Source organism: Kogia breviceps, chromosome 8 (assembly GCF_026419965.1).
Source record: "Kogia breviceps isolate mKogBre1 chromosome 8, mKogBre1 haplotype 1, whole genome shotgun sequence".
NCBI classification, from domain to species: domain Eukaryota; kingdom Metazoa; phylum Chordata; class Mammalia; order Artiodactyla; family Physeteridae; genus Kogia; species Kogia breviceps.
This window is the reverse complement of record NC_081317.1, coordinates 66174306-66186960: the sequence shown is the minus strand read 5'-3', so window position 1 is coordinate 66186960 and position 12655 is coordinate 66174306. Positions and strand designations below refer to the sequence as shown.

General features: G+C 41.0%; 1 protein-coding gene across 1 annotated transcript in view; it reads right to left on the bottom strand.

Moving 5' to 3' along the window:
- Positions 1–12655, bottom strand: part of GLDC (glycine decarboxylase) — a 97350-nt gene that overhangs the window by 33720 nt on the left and 50975 nt on the right. The window lies entirely within an intron of this gene.

The window sequence follows — 12655 nt, the reverse complement described above, 5'->3', positions numbered from 1 at the left end:
ATTCCTGACAGTCTCAGGGTTGGCTTTCCCAAGCCCCAATGCTCATGGCTGCTAGAGGCTGGCTATCCGCGTCTCAGCAGTCCTTGAAGACACTACTTTTAGAGAACACTTAATGACTAACATTCCAGGGAGGGATGCTGAGTCAGTCATAAACTGTTACTTAATGTTCTCAGTACTCTCTGCAGGAAGGAAAGGAAGTGAGTAATAGGTTTTTTTAATCCCATTCAAAATGCATATTTCCTCCATTTCACAAAATTACACCATATTTTGACTCTGTGGAAGGCGCGGTGGTTTTGGCATTCATCGCTTCTGGTCACCCCGTAATATTGAGATCATACTCTAAAAAAACACAAGGCTTAAGAATAAATTAGATAAACTGTTTAATTTCTAAACTAAAAGCTAAAATTTTGAGCATTGGAAAACATTTTTTGAGAGAACGCTGGGATGGAACCAGTTGAATTTGAAATATCTGCAAACTAGCATAGGGGCATTGATGGTTTGGTGTCAGGAGATAGCAGAATTGACGATTTAGGGCTCAGCATGAGAAAAGGACAGAGAACAGGGAAACATCTGGGTGTGCAGGGCGTAGAGCCTGGCTGGAGGAAAGGAAGGAAAGTGGTGATTTCCAGTGTGGTGTCACAGAGCAACAGAAGAGACTAGATGAGTTAAGGAATAATAATAATAACAATAATTATAAACTGCTCCATTAATTAAGCACTTCCTCTTTACCAGGCACTGTGCACGGAGTAAACACAGGTAAATGGGAAACGTTCTTGTCACCACCAAGCATTTTACATCATCTTATTTAATCCTCCTAATACCCCCACAAGGTAGGTACCATTGTCTTCATTTTGGACATGAAGAAACTGAGTATTATATGCCCAACCAGCCAACAGTGACAGCCGGAGACATTGATACAAGTTGGCCTGTCTTAAGGGGCCTCGTGCTTCACTTGTAAGCAGTGAGGCTCCTCTGAGCACGCTGTGCTTCCCAAAGGACTGAGAGTCATGGGAGCAAACGCTGGGTTTCCTTCACAGAACCCTTGTCTGACTGACAGAACTAGAAGGTTTAGCTCCATGTAAAAGGCCTGTCCCCATAAGACCTGGGGCACCCATTTCCTCATCAGCCACACTGAGTGAGCTTTGCCTCTCTCCTCTCTCTTCCAGGGAGGGAGGCAAACACTGGGCTTCTATTTCCTTGGCTTCTGAAAAACAAGTTCTAGCTCATTTGATGTTCTTTATTTTGAGAACAGGAAAATGAATATGCCATGTTTTAGCAAACCACTTACACCACTATTTACTTAGCCTCTCTGTGCTCTCATCTCTGAAATGTGCATAATAATGGCACCCAACTCGAAGGGCAGATATGATAAGACATGAGATGATCCATGGTAAAGGGCTTTCCACAGTGCCTGGCACTAGGTAAACACTCATTAAGTACTGGCAACTATCATCAACGTCATCATCATCATCATCACCATCTTCAGGCAGCAGCAGCCCTCATCACTCTGTGACTCAAGATGGGCTGAGAATGGGCTACCACAGCATTTGAATGAGCACTTCCACAACCCTCAACCTCTATCACCCTCTCCTTTCCCTCCAACAAGCCAAATCCACCATTCTTCAACTGTCCCCACTCAAGTTCTGCCTCTTCTATAAAGCCTTCCCCGAAGTCACAAATCCAGTTTCTCACCATGGCCTACAAATCCCCCACATGATCTGTGACTTCCACCCACCTCTACACCCATGTCTTCTGCCATCCTCTCCTTGCTCACTACCCTCCAGCCACCCGAGCCTTCTTCCTTCCCTGAAACAGATAAAGCCAATGTCTGCCTTGGGGCTTTTCACTAAATGTTCCTTCTGCTTGGAAAGCTCCTCCTCTAGTTCTTCAAATATCTGGCTTCTTCTCAGTATTTAGGCCTCAGCTCAAGTGTCACCTCCTCAGAGAGGCCTTGCGTGAAGGCAGAAATCTTATCTGTCTTTATCAACATTGTATTCTCTATGCCAAGAACACTGACCTAGGGGGTGTTCAATAAATACTGATTGACTGACTGACTGACTGACTGAATTATTCTTTACCTCCTCCAAACTCGCATAGTATTTTACTCTACTCGTTCTTCTGATAATACCATCCTATTCATACACTGTACACTGAAAATTATTACAGATCTCACATGTACTTCATGTGCCTATTTTATCTCAATTAGGGTATAGGCTTTGAGAATAGGCTCTTAGGTATTAGAGTTCTATACATTCACAGGGAATATATAGAATAGTACTCACAGGGAATATATAGAATAGTACTATACATGGAGTAGGTCTGCAATAAATGTTTAGTCAATTTGTTCAAAATTGAGTTCTTCTCCAGTCCAGACAATCAACATTAATGTCATCCTTTCCCCCATGGAAAGGGACTTCAGCATATGGATTTTGTATTTCTCTGTGTGTTTTTCTCATGACTTCTACTCATCTTGTTTTGTTGGAAGACCAACCAAGGTGTTTAGACTAGGAGTGAAAGAAGAGACTGGAGCTAGAAGCCAGTAATCCAGGAGAAAGGCAACATGCTAAAGACTTGATCAGGAATGCTGGGTGTTTTCTGCCTTAGATACTCTTAAAAATCAGCCATGTTTCAACTCAAAAAAGTACAAAAGATATGTTCTAAATGTCACACAAGTCTTATTCCTGGGGTGTACAATGGAAATAAGGGGAATTATTAGTGCCACCTGTTGGTGGAAAAGTATTATGAAAAGTAACTGCTTATATGCATAACCCAGACTGGGAACCCATCAGAAAAGTACTACCTGTGGAGGGGCAGCTAGGATAGTGGTCTTCTGACATCTATTTAAAATGAAGTGGCTAGTGGCCTGGACCTGCAGTGCCAGCCACAGTGAGGAGGATGCCAGTGAATGGGGAGCCTCAGACCCACTTAGAAGTGCCAGGTAGGCATAAGCTTAAACTGTCTGAGAAAAACAAGGCCCCCGGTCATGGCATGTACTCAGGCTGGTGAAAAAACTGCGACATATTGTACTGTTTAACACTGAATGAGTAAGAACTAGCAACTTCTTCCAAAACCCAGACTCATTCTACAAAGAATCCACGAGAAATCCAGTAGACTAGACGAAGCTAGAACAACTGTATAGCAAGCACAAAGATCCACAAGGTGCAAATAAATTGGAGTTGATGGGATTCAACAGTTTTGTAATGATTTAAACCTAGACCCTACTAGTGTCAGTGTATCATCGTAAGTGTGGGATTTCAGGGCAGCTATTCAATGTGAATTTGGCCAAAAAATTAATTAAAGGGGGGGGTGTGGAACTTGAAGATGGCATAACAGAGCTAGGGTGATAGTTCAGCTCTTTTGCTAAGATTAGAGCAAGAAGGATAAAATAAACTTCAAAGATTTTTATCATTTTACCTTTACCTTTGCTAAGAGCACTGAGCAAAGGTTAAGATTAAGAAATATTACAATTTAGTTCTATCTGGAAAGGTTAAACTTTTAGATCTTCAGAACAAATTTTTATTGGACTATCACACAAAATAAATCCCAAGGGACACTTGGAAACTTCCACTAGATTTTAGAAATATAACTGCAGATATGTCTATCTATGATGAAGAAGGAACATGGATGGCCTGCTCCTACAGATGATTTTGCAGAATGATATGCATGGCCAATAGTCACAGGTGGAAAGCACAGCACTTTTTAAGCATAAAATTTAAGCATAGGGCTTCCCTGGTGGCGCAGTGGTTGAGAGTTCGCCTGCCAATGCAGGGGATATGGGTTCGTGCCCCGGTCTGGGAAGATCCCACATGCTGCAGAGCGGCTGGGCCCGTGAGCCATGGCCGCTGAGCCTGCGCGTCCGGAGCCTGTGCTCCACAACGGGAGGCCACAGCAGTGAGAGGCCCGCGTACCACACACACAAAAAAATTAAGCATAAGATTATAAGTGAATTGCATCCTATAAAGCAGGCATTTTGGTCAGTTACTGAGTACCTTTGTCACTGATTGCAGAAGTCATCCTCAACCAGTCATGAAATAACCTCTTTGTTCCACCTAAAGAATACAGTGGCTGACTTTATATACACCATAAGATATTCCTCAGAAGTTGGCTGCTTGGGAATATTTGAAGATGGATTATTGTAGCTGCTGTTTTTAAGAGAAAGATTTCTGCACAGTATATATACTTACAAAAAAGTAACATAGAACCCATTTGCATGACTGCAGAATATGCTACAATTCATGACTTAGTGTGAACCCCAGCAGTCACCAAAATTCCTGTTGAATTATACTATAAATTGAACTGAGAAAACAGTAGGATGTTTTATTTATACAAGTCAAAGTGGGATATTATATTTATACAAGTCAAAAGGTGTTAAAAATGTGTGCTAGGGACTTCCCTGGTGGCACAGTGGTTAAGAATCCAATTGCCAATGCAGGGGACACGGGTTCGAGCCCTGGTCCGGGAAGATCCCACATGCCACGGAGCAACTAAGCTTGTATGCCACAACTACTGAGCCTGCGCTCTAGAGCCTGCGAGCCACAACTACAGAGCCTGGAGGTTGCAACTAATGAAACCTGTGCACCTAGAGCCCATGCTCCACAATAAGAGAAGCCACCAAAATGAGAAGCCTGAGCACCACAACAAAGAGTAGCCCCCACTCGCCACATCTAGAGAAAGCCCAAGCACAGCAACGAAGACCCAACACAGCCAAAAATAAATAAATTAACTAATTTAAAAAAAAATAGTGCCCTAAAGAAAATGATCATGTTATGGATCATAACATTTAAAATTTTGGGTGCTGATAATTTAAGATTTATACAATTTTTTTGAACTATCAAGTATCGAGATTTACCAAATCTATTCTTGTTTTAAATTTCTCTAGATATTCTTCTGAAATTCATTTTTAATCATAGTTTTTAACACACCATTGTAGTTCACAAACTAATGGCCACATTTAGTGTGCAATTTCAGAGAAGTTTTCTTTTAAGCTGTCTACAAGTCAGTGGGCCTATTTTATTTCTAATAATACCTGAACTTCTTAAGAAATTTCCTATGATATGTTTTTAAAATTATTACATTTAAAAAGACATTTTTCATGAAAAGGTTTTTTTGAGTGATAAACTGTAAATTTAAATATGAAGTGAATTGTTTCCCTTCAACCACCTATAATATCTATAATATCTAACCTGTTGTAAAAACTTAAAAAAAATTATTTATTTATTTATTTATTTTGGTTGCACTGGGTCTCACTTGCAGCAGGCAGGCCCCTTAGTTGTGGCTCACAGGCTCCTTAGTTGCACCTCACCGGCTCCTTAGTTGCGGCATGTGAACTCTTGGTTGAGGCATGCATGTGGGATCTAGTTCCCTGACCATGGTTCGAACCTGGGCCCCCTGAATTGGGAACGTGGCGTCTTGACCACTGCGTCACGAGGGAAGTCCCAAAACTATAATATTTAGGAGCTAAAATATGCATCATTATCAAATAAAACCAAGATTTTTGTAGACATAAGATTATTCTAAAATTTATACGTAAAGGCAAAGTAACTGAAATAGCTTCATTTTGAAAAAGAAAAAAGTAAGAAGAATCAGTCTCATGCCAAGACTTATTATATAGTTACTGTAATAACTAGTATATTATTAGTGGAAGGATATACTTGTAGATCAATGGAATAGAATATAGAAACCAGAAATAAATTCATATATATAAAACCAACTGATTTTTGACAAAATTGCGAAAGTAATTCAATAGAGGAAAGACAGCCTTTTCAATAAATAATGCTGGAACAATTAGACTTCCATAGGTCAACATAAATCTCATACCTTATACAAAAACTATCTCAAAATAGATCATGGACTTAAATGTAAAATATAAAATGATAAAACTTTTAGGATTAAACAGAAGAAAATCTTTGAAATTTAGAGCTAGTCAAAGAGTTCTTTGACTTGAAATCAAAAGCATAATTCATAAAAGGAAAAATGGATAAACTGAACTTCATCATAGTTAAAAACTTTTGCTCTGCAAAGACCCTGTTAAGAAGATGAAAAGACACCCTACAGATTGGGAAAAAATATCTGCAAACTACATATAAACAGTAAAAACAGTAACAAACAAACTACATAACAAACAGTAACAAACAAACTACATAACAAACAGTAAGAAACAAAGGCAACTCAATTAGAAAATGGTGCTGTGATGATCAAACATGTTTATATGCTTAGAAATAGGAAAAGTTACATTAGGATGTTGGAGATTTGCAGGTTCTCATTGTTGCTCTTTTCGTGGGTGTATATGTAGGAATGCTCAGCCTTTCAGTCCCCTTAAAAGGGGAATTTCCTTGGGCTTCCCTGGTGGCGCAGTGGTTGAGAGTCCGCCAGCCGATGCAGGGGACACGGGTTCGTGCCCCGGTCAGGGAAGACCCCACATGCCGTGGAGCGGCTGGGCCCGTGAGCCATGGCCGCTGAGCCTGCGCGTCCGGAGCCTGTGCTCCGCAATGGGAGAGGCCACAACAATGAGACGCCCGCCTACCGTAAAAAAAAAGGGGGGGGGGAATTTCCCCTTTTGTGTGAGTCTAGGGAAAGGCAGGGTCCTAAAACCCCTTATGGAAGCAGAAAGGGACCAGATATTCCCAATCACTACCCATGAATGAGGTGTTAACACATGTAACCCAGTCTCAACCTATCGGATACTGCAGCCTGGGACTTTATGAATCTGGAGGGAGTGACCCTAGGAAAAGGGCAGTCACAGTGGTGGTGGTGCTGCTTCCCCTGGAGTGACCTTGATTTGTTCTCTGCTGCCAACTTCCCTTGGGTCTTGCTCACTTTTGAAGCCCCATTCTCCAGCTTTTCCATCAATTCTGGGAAGCACCCAATATCTTCACCCTGTAAATTGTTTTTCTGCTTAAATTAGGCCAACCCATCTTTTGTTGTTGCACCTAAGAACCTTTACTTAATGATGGTGTCATGCGGCAGGAGGGGATTACTAAATTTCTCCTACAACACAGCATTTTAAAGTCACTCATTCCTAGGCAGGTCTAACATAGAGATGGGGCCATCCTGGAGTTTCTCTTGCCCCTAATATCAAAGCCTTCCTTGATTTGCTGTCCCTTTTCAGGCAATTTTACCCTGAGCCCCTCTGGATCTTACTCTCATCTGTCTCACTGGGCTATGCCACCTAATTTACAGATGAATTTAAAATTTGTATTATAAAAGTAACATGTCTGATTTTTTTAAATTCCATCAATGCAGAAGGGATGAAGCTTACAGTAAAAAAAAAAAAAAAAAGAAAGCAACCCCCCACCCAAATTCTTCCCAGTCTTACTCCCCAGAAAGAAGAGCTATTAATAATTTCTTGTGATACATAATGTTTTGATGTTGGACAGTCTAATGCCAAACTGTCCTCATCCAAACCCTTCTTTACTTTAAAAATACCACCAACGAGTGGTTAGGAACAAAAATGATCCAAGTGAAATGTTAGCTAAGAAACTGACATTATGGTAAAACTAATCACAGTAAAATGATCAACAAAACAGCCAGTGTGTCAAAAATGACCTGAATCAGTGCATGGCAACCTCAAAGGACCACCCACTCTCAAGAAAACAAGGTAGAATTAGTGTGACTCCTATCTTACAGACAGGATAAACACGATATGCGTCCATATTTTGGAAGCAATTCAAATTCAATCAAACTCTTTGTTGCATAACTCAAATATTCCAAACACTACCTAGATCTCTGCTTCTAGTAGCTTAAAATAACACCCCCTCAACATGTTCCTACCAACCTATATCTAATTTGACATAAGCTAAATTCTATGCTTAACCTTTGAATTCTGGGCAAAAAACATCTGGATGGATCCAGCCACTTTAACCTTTCTGCTATCTCAAGAGCACCTTAAAGCAGTGGTTTTCAAACTCAAAATCCCCAAATACCAGCATCACCCGGGGACTTGTTAGAAATATAAATGCTTGGCTTGCACCCCAGGAGTACTGAATCAGAAATTCTGTGGGTACAGCCCAATGTGAGAACCACTTCTCCAAAGCCTTACAAACTGCAAAAATCCAAATATACCTTTGAGAGTCAAGAAAGTTGGGGAAGGGGAGATCCTTCTCATTGCTTTGTATTTCCCCAAAAGTGGCTCTTTTCATCCTTCACCCTTCTTTCTCTTCCTGGCACTCTGAATGTCTCCTTGGGAAATCAGGCACTCATCAGAGAGGGTCTCTAATATCTGGTTTCTCAGAGCTCTCTGTTAGGGGAGGGCTCTGAAGCTGCACTAGGCCCAGTAGGAAAGCGAATCAGAAGTTATCAGTGAGGTAAGTCTACTCAATGACACTGACCATGAGCTCAGGAAAGAAGGGGAGGGACATGGCCAATATCAGGAGTTTGACTCTCTTTGTTGTAAACAATGTGGTCTGCACATGACAGTCATGACGACTTGGCCTGCAAAGGCCAGTTTTAAAGTTCACTCCACTGGAAGATATTAGTCATCTAACCAAACCTCCCTCTTTGGTGTTCCTCCAGGTCAACACACTTTGCAACCCAGTGATGCACATTAGAATCACCTGAGGAGCTTTTTAAAAACTGTGATGCCTGGGTACTGCCCCGGAGGAGATTCCGATATAGCTAGTTTGTGCGGTGGGGAGGGTATGGCATACCTCAAAGGCTCCCCAGGAATTCTAATATGCAGCCAGGACTGAGAACCCCTGCAGCCTGTGGTTTTCACAGTGTGGTAGCCAAACCAGCACAACCTCATCCCCCAGGATTATATTAGAAATACAAATTCTCAGGCCTCAGTCCAGACTCATTAAATCAGAAACTCTGGCGGTGGGGCTTAGCAATTTCACAAGTCCTACAGGTGATTCTCATGCACAATAAAGTTTGAGAGTCATCGACTGCGCCCTGTTCACACCTCATTTAAGAACCTTAACAGGAGGAGATTCCGGGAAAGCTCTATCTACACTCAAGATCACAGTTTGCAGTTTTTAAAGACAAAAACAACTTCCTCACTTTTATAAGCCAAGTGAGCTAATAATAATTCCAGCTTGTCTTTCATTTTAGATAACCGTGGAAGGTGTTAATTGCTGTTTCTGTCTGCCTTAAACATTACATCATAATTCTAACCTAGCAATTCCTAGAGTGTATTTGTGTGCTGCTGAATGATTTTAAGAGTGTCACAGTGATACGGGGAGCAAGCCGAAGCAAGCCGTGCTGGGCACAGTAGGAAATGGAAAGGTAATTAAATATTATCTGGCTATGTTCTCCACTAAGCTGGAAATGCTCTCTGGGTTTATGGATTGAGCAAATAAGTAGGAGAAATAGGGACAAGTTTCTTGACATTTTTGTTTCAAGTCCTTTAAACAACTTTGGGATCTAACTGTCCCAGGAAATAGACCAAGTGAAGGCTTGGCTATATGAACCAAAGATTTCACACCACAGTTTTTGGTTACAAAATCCTTTATCATCCATATTTACCAGCCATCCCTCAATTAAATCTCAAATCAATAAGGTAGTGTTCCCTTTCTTGCTGTATAGGAGACAAACCTTTATCACAACTAGGGAGGAAGCCACATGACAGAGCTCTGGAGGCCTCACACATCCTGGGTGCTAGTTAACCTCTCCTCTGAGCTGCTGATTTCCCCTCAGAAAAAAGTGCACTGAAGGCAAAGCCCCTGTGGCAGTCTCTATCTAGGCAGGAAGTATTAGAGAAAGAGAGAAAGAATAAAAACCTTCTGTGGGCATAACATAGAACTGCTCTGGACTGGAAGACATTATGTGAGGGCCCAGCAGCACAGACGAGGTGGAGCCATCAGGAAAACAGGCAGAAACACTCAGGTTTATGCCCGAAAATTGCATTTTTCCTACTTAGGCATTTTAGAACCAGAGAGTTGTATTTTTAGTCCACTTGATGTTAAATATTACTCTATTCTACAGAGTTTGGCTCTTTTGCCCTTTGTTGCAAACCTTCCTCACTTTGAGTACAGCTTTGCTACAAAGGAAGACCAGTAGTTGGCCTCAACCCCAAGGCAAGTTCAAAGCCAACTTCATTATGCTATCAGCTGATGGCCAAACCCCCTGAGATCAGGAGAGTCAGGGTGGAAATGAATCTGTAAGCATCTTATCAAGAATTTCATTGTTTCATAATATGCATGTTCCCCACAATAAAAGCAACTTACTTTTGGATTGTATTAAAATAACATATATCGTGGTTAAAAAACGTTTTTATAAACTAAAATAGCATAAGGGCAAAAAGTAAAAGTCACTTGAAATTCTACCACCTTGAGATAACTATTTGGGCGTCCATCCTTTGATTCTCTTTCCATCTATGCCTCTGCATAGATCTGTAAAACAGTATGGCAGTTCCTTAAAAATTTAAACAGAATTACCATATATCCAACAATTTCATGTCTGGCTATACACCCAAAAGAACTGAAGGCAAGGACTCAAACAGGTATTTGTACACCAACACTCACAGCAGCATTATTCCTTATAACCAAAAGGTTGAAACAACCCAAATGTCCATTCATAGAAGAATGGATAAACAAAATGTGGTACATACATACAATGGAATATTTTAAAAGGAGGGAAATGCTGACATGTCACAACATAGATGAACCTTGAAGACATTATGCTAAGTGAAATAAGCCAGACACAAAAGGACAAATATTTTATGATTCCATTTATGTGCTGTACGTAGAGTGGTCAAGTTAAGAGTGACAGAAAGTAGAATCACAGTTGCCAGGCACTGGGGTAAGAGGGGTAAATGAGGAAATATTGTTTAATGGGTACAGAGCTTCAATTTGGGAAGATAAAAATGTTTTGGAGCTAGACAGAGTTGATGGTTGTACAATGATGTGAATGTAATGAATGCCATTGAACTGGACAGTTAAAAATGGTTAAAATAGTAAATTTTATGTTATGTATATTTTACCACAATAAAAAGTTAAGTTATAAAATATTACTAATGCTACTTCCTAAAAATTATGCCATAGTTATCTTTTAAATACCATGCAGTAACAAAAAGGGAAGGGAAATATATTTAGATTCCAAAGTTTTGGTGACTGGACTGTAGAACTCTATAGACACACTGACCAATTCCAACTCATCAGGGATAAATAAAAACACCAGGAAATGGCCCCTTGACAAAAGAGGTTACTACACCCTCTATTTTATGAGTATAACTTCAGTGGCTGATATGGTACACTAAATTCTTTTTCTGTGCAGAGTAGTCAAGAAAACTTGTGTTTCTTCTTACAATAACTATAAAGCCTACACTGGTCCCTTAGATTTCAGTGGACACTATCCAGCAGTAAATCATGACTAATTCACCAGTAAGTAGTTAGCCCTGTGGTAGACTGACTCTGAGACCTGGAATATAGAATTATAAAACCTGGGATTTATAATCCACCTATGGAGAAAATATTACCACAAATAAACCAAGATGGAGGTTATGAAGAGCTAAAACTAAAGTCACTCACATAGAATATGTGGTGCATCCCTTCCTCTTTTCCCAAATTAGACATCAAATTTCCTTACTCACTGGAAGCACAGCCCCTGTATTTTCCCAACAAAGAGTAAGGTATTTCCCTATCTGTCACAGCAGCCTCTGCTCAGGACCAGAAATATCCCTTTACTAAGCCTCAACACAGCCTCTGTAACACTCAAGTCAGCTCTTGGAAATGGGTGGTATATCTGGGAATCTCTGGAGCTGGAGAAGCATCATTGCCAGGAGCTACAAAATGATACAGATTTCTTTCCCTCCTCCAAGACTGGGATAGAGAATGGAGTCTCGCTGACAATCATACAAATGAGGAGAGTAAGAGAGAGAAAGAGCATTAGGTAAACTGAGGAGAACAGAGAAACTTCTAAGATGATGGTTTTCAACCTTGGCTGCAAGCTGGAATTACCCGGGGAGGTTTAGAGATATACCCATGCCTGCATCCTTCCCTCACCCTAGTCTTTCCCCATCGAGATTATTATTCTATCTGGGATTGTGATCTGGACATCAGGATTTCTTATAGACTCACCATGTGAGTCTAATTTCCAGGCCTGGGAACCACTGCTTTACGGGAAGGAGAGCTTCCTCATCCTTCAGTCAGTCTTCTGGAGACCCTGCCTGGGACCTCAATTTACTGCAAGAGCTAATGACCTTAAAAAGTTAAAATGGTCTTGAAAAATTGCTCTCCAGTACAATACAGAAGATGTGATCATATCCCATCACTAGAGGGCAGTTTCTTCATTGTCAACACTTAAGGTATTATTGCCTCAGGTTAATTTACTCAGGTTCCTCCCTTAATTAAAAAAAACAAAAAGCAGAGCTTCCTTGATGGCGCAGTCCGCCTGCCGATGCAGGGGACACGGGTTCGTGCCCTGGTCCGGGAGGATCCCACATGCCGCGGAGCGGCTGGGTCCGTGAGCCATGGCCGCTGAGCCTGCGCATCCGGAGCCTGTGCTCCGCAACAGGAGAGGCCACGACAGTGAGAGGCCCGCGAACCGCAAAAAAAAAAAAAAAAAAAAAAAAAAAAGCAAGCAAAGCTGCATGATGACATTTTAATGAAGGTATACTAGACCCTGACTCATAAACGTCAATTCCTTCCTACTTATGAAATGAGAGTTTGAGAGACTAATATTAAAAAAGCTCTGTGTCCTTTCATCTGTCACATGCCCT